Source organism: Pteropus medius, unplaced genomic scaffold, assembly GCF_902729225.1.
Source record: "Pteropus medius unplaced genomic scaffold, Ma_sr-lr_union100, whole genome shotgun sequence".
Taxonomy (NCBI): Eukaryota; Metazoa; Chordata; class Mammalia; order Chiroptera; family Pteropodidae; genus Pteropus; species Pteropus medius.
The window spans coordinates 4,274,161-4,282,998 of record NW_024344370.1 but is presented as its reverse complement, the minus strand read 5'-3'; positions in this window follow the sequence as shown (position 1 = coordinate 4,282,998).

Below are 8,838 nucleotides of genomic sequence, written 5' to 3'. Positions count from 1 at the left end.
AATACAATTTGATACTCAGTAGTGATGTAGTCTTGTGGTTAGATTGGATACCAAATGATATGTTATGAGTGTCGCATAGAGCAGTAATAGTCTTCTTATCACACTCGCCATAAGTCAGACCTTTGGTAGAATGTCATTTCCAGCTGTGGTCCACAGTGCAAAAGAAAATGCAGTACTTTAGAGTTTAGAGGAGAATCACAAATTTGATTAAAGGGAATGATAACAGGACCTACCTGGAGAAAGAAACCTGTAAAGTAAGGAAGCTCAGCTTCCAAGTATATAAAGGGCTCTGCTTCTTTTCTTTAGGAAGGCGAAGTGGGGGAGGGGAGTAACTCAATTTCCACTCTTTGGAGAGGAGTTAAACAGGGGCTGAAGAGTGCTGGGGGAACATTCTTGTAATTGTTCCTGCCAATATCTGAAGCAAATGTCTAGTAATCTGATCGTACTGCTCTTTGCTCACCATGCTACCCACCTCCTAATTCAGGTTCTCTACATCTGTAGATAAATATGCCCCTCTCCCTAGATAGCTGGGTATTGTGGGAAGTGAGTTACCTCCTCACCTGTTCAGTGTTAACTCAGAGGTGGGCAGAACTGATAACCTAGGCCTGGAAAGAATTAATGATAACACAATGGTAAATATTTCATGATTCCTAACTATATTTGGCTTATCATCCCAATGAATACTCAGCATGACCTTACAAGGCAGAGCTTCAAGGCAAGCACCATTATCTTCATTTTACTGAGGCATAGAGAGGTTAAGTAACTATCATAAAGTTATAGAGCTAGCAAAGGTGGAGCTAGAAGTGAAAACCAGGCAGTGTGATTTTAAAATCATTTCATTTTAACTACTATGCCATATTGACAATGCTACATAGTTATAGGGAATGGAAAGTGTCAACCAGCATTATACTTTAAGTCATTTGTGAACTAGGCTCGTCTCTCCAAATAGACATTGAATGGGAAACCCTCCAGGAGATTGACGAGGTTGAACTGTGAAAAAGTTTGGTTTTTAAGGCATTGGTCTCCAGTCCTTTGACTGGGTGAAATATCAAGAAATGTTCAGGAAGATCTAGATAAGTTTCTAAGGACTTGGAAATTTCCTGGAGGTGACATAGATCAGACACAAAGCATGGAAACAAACGAATATTGAGTATCTTATAAATAATTTTGGTACTCTCAGATCAGAAAGCTGAGCTCTGTAAGTCAGACCGTTGTGGCTTTTATTATTTTCTTGATTATTCTTCTTTTGGTTTTCATATCTTTAGAAGAAGCCTTTTGCTAATAGAAAATAAGAATTTTCTCAATTAAGTAACTTGTTTGGAAGCTATGGGGTAGAGGATCCTAGATGATACAGGAGATAAAAGGAACAAGAAAAAGAGATTTTGGTTTTGTCCACACTTGAGCCCTCAAGGAAAAAGAGAAGCAGTAGGTTCATATGTTGTTGTAGCAGAAGAGGAAGAGGTCCAAGTGGGAAAACCCCAAAGTTGTGGGAGACTCTTAAGCCAGGCACTGGTTGACTCACAAATCAACCCATGAAAGACTTTCCCTCTGGAGTGGTGCCCATCTATACAAACTCGGAAGGCATCAAGTTTTAGTTTGGGAAGTTGTTCCTTTTTGCCTTCACCTGCACTCAGCCTTTCACCAGAACTGAGCTATGTCACAGAAGCTATGTAATAAAGATCCATCTCTTTCCTATGTACAGACCTATCCAGGAAATGGATCCCCCCAAGCAATGATTTCTCCTAAGGTCAGGATCAAGAAGGAAACTCAAAGTTTAGGAAAAAATACCAACAGAATGTCAGAGTCCTAAACAATTAAGTTAACTTTAAAACCAGGTGATATGAATCTTCTAATGTTGTCATTTTTCAACATTGCTAATTATTCTAGATCCTTTGCACTTCCATGCAAATTTTAGAATCAGCTTGAAATTTCTATATATGGAAAAAATCTGATGGATTTTGATTGAGATGTGCTAAATCTATAGATCAGAAACTGGCAAACATTTTCTCCATAGGGTCAGAAAGTATTTTAGGTTTTGGGGGCAAAACCAGCCATACAATAGGTAAATGAATAGGCATAGTTGTGTCCCAATGAAACATTATTTACTAAAGTAGTCCACAGGTTGAATCTGGCCCATGAGCTATAGTTTCTTGTATTTCTGTAGGCAATGAAAAACTTTATCCTTCTACCCTCCTAGGTTCTGCATCTAGGCGCCTGCAATATAGACAGACAAAAGATTGATTAACAAGAGAAAAACAAACAAAAGATTATTAACACATTCAGTGAATATGCATGTGGGAGAAACTCTGTGATGAATAACAGAGGTGGTTAGAATTTGGGGCTTAGATAGCATTTTAACAAAAGACAATAAACTTGTAGAGAAGTTACAAGACAAAGGAAAAGAGGTTTAGACTTTCAGGGGGTGACATACTGTGGGAGGTAGATAAATAAGGAAACTAATGGATGATAAGGGGTGTTTAGTAAGGTTTCTTTGTGTAGTGCCATCTCACCTCCAGGGCAAAGGTAATGTTCCCCCTTCCTGGTATGGATATGTGTGTAGGGTGGGGGCACCTTCACAAGGGAAACTTATGTTCTGCTTTCAGGTAGGTAGGGGGAGAGCAGAGAGCTCATCCTATGTCCACTTTTTCTTAATTGCCTTCAGCTCAAAATAATCCTTAGTGGCAATAATCCAGTGTCATATTTTGGGGTCACATGCTCTGAACCTCTTCACGCCTCTGTTATAAATGAACTGGAATTGGACGATGTTGAGTTTTCCAGTCCATAAATGTAGTCTATCTTGCCTACAGAATTTGGTCTTCTTTATTTTAACTCAGCAATGTTGTGTTGTTTTCAGTGTACAATATTGTACATTTTTGTTAAATACATGCATACTTTGTGAATTTTTTTGTTGTTTTTGTGAATGGTTTAAAATTGACTTCTATAAAAATAGTTTCTTTCTGTGGATTTCAGGGAGTATAGGAATTTATAATTTATTCCTTATTGTCAAGAAGAATATTACTAATATTATGGTTACTAAATGATGTTCAAATATAGAAATAGAATAAAATTAAAAATCAATCTAGAGCAATCTACCCTTAAAATCACATTGATTTTTTTCTTCTTTGATTCAGTGCTTCTAAATAAAGACTTTTTCAAAAAGCAAGTAAGGAATAGAAAATATAGAATTAAAATGACAAAGCATCAGCTCTCCACAAGTCAGTCACATATATAGAGAGAGCAAAAATTGTCACACATTTTAAACAGTGTACTTAAAAAAAAATACATATTTACCATCATAATTATATTTTACTTAGAAAAACCTTAAGATGAGTTTGTAAGATACGTATATGCTTCTGGATGGCCATGAAATTAGGTCTGGGATAAAGATGTTGCCACAAAAACATTCCCAAAGTAAAAAGCCATAAACAGTGAAGAGCGCTTTGTGTTGTGCTGTGTCCATGTGTATGATGCAGTGGTAAAGAACATGGATTTGGAGTCAGAGAGTCCTGCTTTCAGTCCTGGCTCTGCTACTTCCACTCTCTGAGACCTTGGGCCAGCCATTTAAGCCTTCTAAGTTCCAGATTCCTCATGTATAAAATGAAAACAATTTATTACTTAGTCCATAAAGTTTGATGATTATTGAATGAGATAATGTGTGAAAAATTCTTCAGACAGTGCCAACAACATAGTAAATCATCAGTAAGAGATAGAGACTATTACAATGCTCTTATTTATGAAGATGATAAAATTGGAGATGATGATGATGATTGTTATAAGGCTTATGTGTATGACCAGTTTGTTCTGATTTCACACTCCAAAGACCTTAGTTCAACCATGAAAAATATCTGATAAATGTCTTTAAATTTCAGTAGTCAGTTGGAGAGGGGATGGGTGGGAAAAGGTGGGAGAGATTGATAGCATGGAAGCAAGCAAACTATAATTCTCCCTCACTTGACTTCAATTTGAGAGAGAAAAGCCCAGAAAAGAGCAATAAAGGCCATTCCTGAAACTCTTTCTATTCCACAATAATAGGAAGAAACATAATCTCTCTTAAGGTTCTTCACTTTTAGTCTTTTGGATCCCAAACCCAATATTCTGTTTTATGTCAAGACCCAAAATAAAGACTAAGAGTTTTCCCTAAAAATACAGTTCAGTGGGCTTCCCAGGAGTTAGGATTCTCCTACAGAGAAGTGGATAAGACCAATAATAAGTCAATTGTTAGTATACAGTATCCAACATACCAATACTGGAGGTTAAATTTGAAAAAGTGTAAGAAAACCAATGCATTTTCAATAAAGTCTTTACAGGAAAAGCAGTGAACAAAATCATGTTTTATGTAGATAAATTTAGCCACTTTTAGTATGAAAAATGGCCTGCCATGCGACATAAACAATCTTTTGTACAACTACTTTTTAAAATACATCCATTTATCTTTCATTGTATTTTATTACTGCTGCATTTTGTTATAAACATTATGAGAAGGATCATTTACAGAGGAAAAGAAAGTAGCACTTATGAGAGACAGTGATGAAATGCATTTACTCATGAGAGGCAGTGATGAAATATTAATATAAACGTGTGTGTGTGTGTGCATGTGCACACAAATTTTTATATCTTTCTTTGTCTGCCCTTGCATAGGTTAATGGATTTCCTTGTGTAGAATTTCTGTTGGAGATGCTTGTCACCTCTTCTGGACTCTCGGTTATTTCTTGAATTAAGTTGTGTGTCAAGCACAGTGCCTGACATGCCCTACACATTTATTTAAATCTTTTTCATTTTGTTATATTGACTTGAGCATGTCTGTAGAAACCTGGAGTAAATATCCTTTCAATATCCAAATCATTTCATCTCACACATACTCAGGAGCAAATCAACAAAACTTTTGATGATGACTACAAAATGCTAGCTTTTTCCGCCCCATTCCCAGCTCGAACTTCCAGAAAACCTAAAAAGAAAAAAAAAAAAAAAAAGATGATAACCTTCAAATCTTTCCTAGTAGGAAAATTCCTTCAGGATTCAAAGATGGCATCTCTGAGCATTCCATGCCAGTGGTCAGCTACCCAGTGCTGTTTCTTCTGACTCGCAGACCTATACCTTCCAGAGGTCTTTTACAATCCTCCAGAAACTTGGGGCTTTCCCAAAAAAATCCTGGGAGTTGGCTCCTCATCTATTCTTTACCGTCACCACCCACTACCGGCAGCTATTTATTGAATGCCAACTATGTTGGAGGCATTATACTGAGCACCAAGGATATGATAAGACATATTCAGGAGTGGGGGAGGCACATATAAAATCAATAACAATAATAATGTGATGAGGTTTATTATGGTGGAGTGCATGTCTAAATATGGCTGGAAAGGAGGAGGTTAAAGGAATGCGTCTCAGAGAAAGTGGCATTTGAGAGACAATGCTCTGAAAGATAGTTAAGATTTAGCCAGATGGAGAAGAAGGAGGAAGAGGGAGGACATTGCAGGCTGGGGGGTCAGTCTGTGCAAAAGCCTGGAGGTATCAACCAGTGGGGTAGGTGTGAGGAACTGTAAATGACTGACTCTGTACGATTGCATGAAGAGATTTAAGATGGAGGGGGATGAGGATAACATGCAACTGGTGTGCCGACTGCATGACTTATGGGAGGTGAGCGGGTCAATTTTATTTTTCCCTACCAGTGACCCTTCCACATTTATTTAGTGGGATAATTTTCTCATATTCATGAAGAACACAAGGTCTAAAATCATGATTTCATTGCCTGCTCATTCCTAGGTAAAGGATCATCTTAAAGTCACTTTAAATTCCCAATTATAGTTTCTTTTAGAAAATTAGAATGTCTAGTCCAAGAAACAGTTGAAAGGCTTTAAAATTCATTGAAAGGTGGGACTTCCTCTCTCTATTCACTATAATAAGTCCTGGATAGTGTTCGCTTGCTTCTGGCAACATGGGCTTGATTGAATTCAGCTCTCTCTGCTTACCACCTTCCCCTCCCCCATTTACTAGCTTCTATTTCTGGCCCAGCCAGGACTGAATAGGGTGTGAGGGAGAGAAGTAAAAGGAGAGGGCAATTCTTAGCCTGCCAAATAGCACTGCATCTTTGAGCTCAGCAGACGATTAAAGTTGACTCTTCATGAGACATTTTCATAGACACTTTAGAGATGACATCCTTGGGATCCCTCCCTGGGTTTTCTTGATTCAGGCAGATTTATCTCGATTTCGGCTAATGGTCATTTGCAATTCCTTCCTGAACCCTTAGGAATTCAGCATTCACCTTTAGCTTCTGGCCACCAGGCTCCCTCCAGCCCTGTATGTGGCCTTATTGGACAGAGTGTCAGGTGATACCTCTCCATTAGGAAATGGACTAAAGCCACTGAACAAGGGGGCAAAAAGTCTTTTAAAATAATGATAGGAAGACTCAGTGCTGTAATCCTGTAAATTTCCTCCAAATTAATCTGTAAATTCAATGCAATTCTGATAAAAGTAGTAACAGAATATATTATGAAACTAAACAATTCTAAAACTCATTCGGAAGTTTAAAGTTACAAGAAAAGACAAGACAACTTTGAAAAAGGAAAAACAATAAGAAGGCATATTACAAATCTAAATTATTGAGACAGTCTGGCACTGACATGACATGTAGATTTGTTGATTGGGAAGCTAAATAGAGACCCAGAAACAGTAGATTATGGGATTTATAAGTGATTGTGGTAGCATTACATATAACCAGTGGGGACATGGTACTGAAAATAATAAGGAAAATATAAACAACCCAATAAACATGTGTGGCAATTATGAACAGGAATCTCACTAAGATGGAAATCCAAATGGTTAAGAATCATACAAAAATATTCTCACCCTTGCAAGCAATCAGCGAAATGCAAATAAAATAACAATGTGTTACCATTTCATACCTTTTGGATTGGCAAATATTTTAAAGTCCAAAAATATCAGTAATTGGCAAGGATGGGGACAGTCAAAACATTATACATTGCTGTGGGGAGTGTAAATTAGAGCACTCTCAAAGTATTAAATCAAGTAGAATATGTCCATACCCTGTGACTACTAAGCTTAAATCCTAGAAAACGATTATACAATGTAATAGGGGACTGTATTAGTTTTATTTGGCTGCCATAACAAATTAGCACAATCTTAGTGCTTTAAAGCAACAGAAATTCATTATCTCATAGTTCTAGAGGCCAGAAGTTGGAAATCAAGGTTAAGGCAGGGCTGTGCTCCCTCCAGAGGGCCTAGAGGAGAATCTGTTCCTTGCCTCTTCCAGGTTCTGGGCTATTGGCATTCCTAGGCTCAAGGCCACACCTCTCCCTCTCTCAGCTCCATCCTCACATTGCCTTCTTCTCTGTTTGTATGATGTTAAATGTCCCTCTGCCTCTTTCATACAAAGATATATATAATTGCATTTAGAGCGCACCTGTATAATCCAAGATAAGGGTCTCCTCTCAAGATCTTTACCTTAATCACATCTTTTGCTGTATAAGGTGATATTCACAGATTCAAGGGATGAGGACATAGACATATATTTGTGGCCACCACTCATCCTATTACAGTGACATGTACAATGATGTTTATTAAGAATTGCCCCTATTAATAGGAAAAAAATGGAAACAATATAAATGTCCCACCCATATGATAATGGATAAAGTATAATTTGTTCATATGATGGATATTATGTAGTAGTATTTCATCTTTATATCTATCAAAACACAAATCTCAAAGACATGTAATAAAGCTGCAGATACCATTAAATTTTAATACAGGAATACATATATTTAGTAAAATTATAAAAACATGAGCTGAATAGATACATACAGATATATGACAATGTTAGAAATGGGGAAGTATCAGTAGAGTGAAGATGGCGAGAAGACCAGATATGACTTCTTTGTAAAATTTCTTTTTGAAAGATATACCAAGTGGAAATTCCAAAATGTGAACAGTTCTTAAATCTGGATGATAGACACATAGATGTTTGTAACTCTATCTACATTTTAAAACTATATTTAAATGTCATATATTTTTTAATATTAAAAATAGGAAACATTTAATAGTTACTCTGACAACAGGCAGAAAATTAGGACAGGATAAATTAGAATAGGCAGAAAATAGAGGTAAGGAGACCAGCTGGAAGCTGCTATAAATAATGTATAGATAAGATATTTGAAGCTCTGACCTAAGAAAAGGGCCATCAGAATAGAGTGAAAAGAGCGATTATGAACAATTTTAAAAAGATAGAATCTATAGGACATGGCAACTAAGTCAGTGGGGCAGGGAGTGGGTGGGAGAGGCAAGGTTTAGGGGTGATGCCAGTTATTTGAGGAATCTGTCGAATGGTGATTGTGTAGTCACAGGCAACTGCTAATTTGCTTCCTGTCACTGTAGATTCCTTTCCATTTTCTAGAATTGTATATAAAAGGAATGCAGTATGTAGTCTTTTTTGTCTGGCTTCTTTCTCTCAACATAATTATTCTGATATTCATCCTTGTTGTTTAAATAAAAATAGTTCATTCTCTTTTATGGCTTCATAGAATGTTTTTATTGATTGCCAATCATCCTGGACTGCCCCTTCCTTGCTGAGCCTCTCCCTGGCATGCCACGACACAAGATTTATTCCCCTTCACCTACCTGCTACCCTCCCACATCAAAATCTGCAGCTGTTTTCATTTTCTAAATCCTCTTGTCACCATTTGATGGGCAATGATAATGTTAGAGGGATTTCTTGGTGGATTGTTACATTAACAAAATATTAAATGAGCAATACTCTCAAGGGGGTTAGATGAGGTATACTTCAAAGTCCTATCCTCAAAACTTCTCTGATTTTCTGCTTTTCTGCTT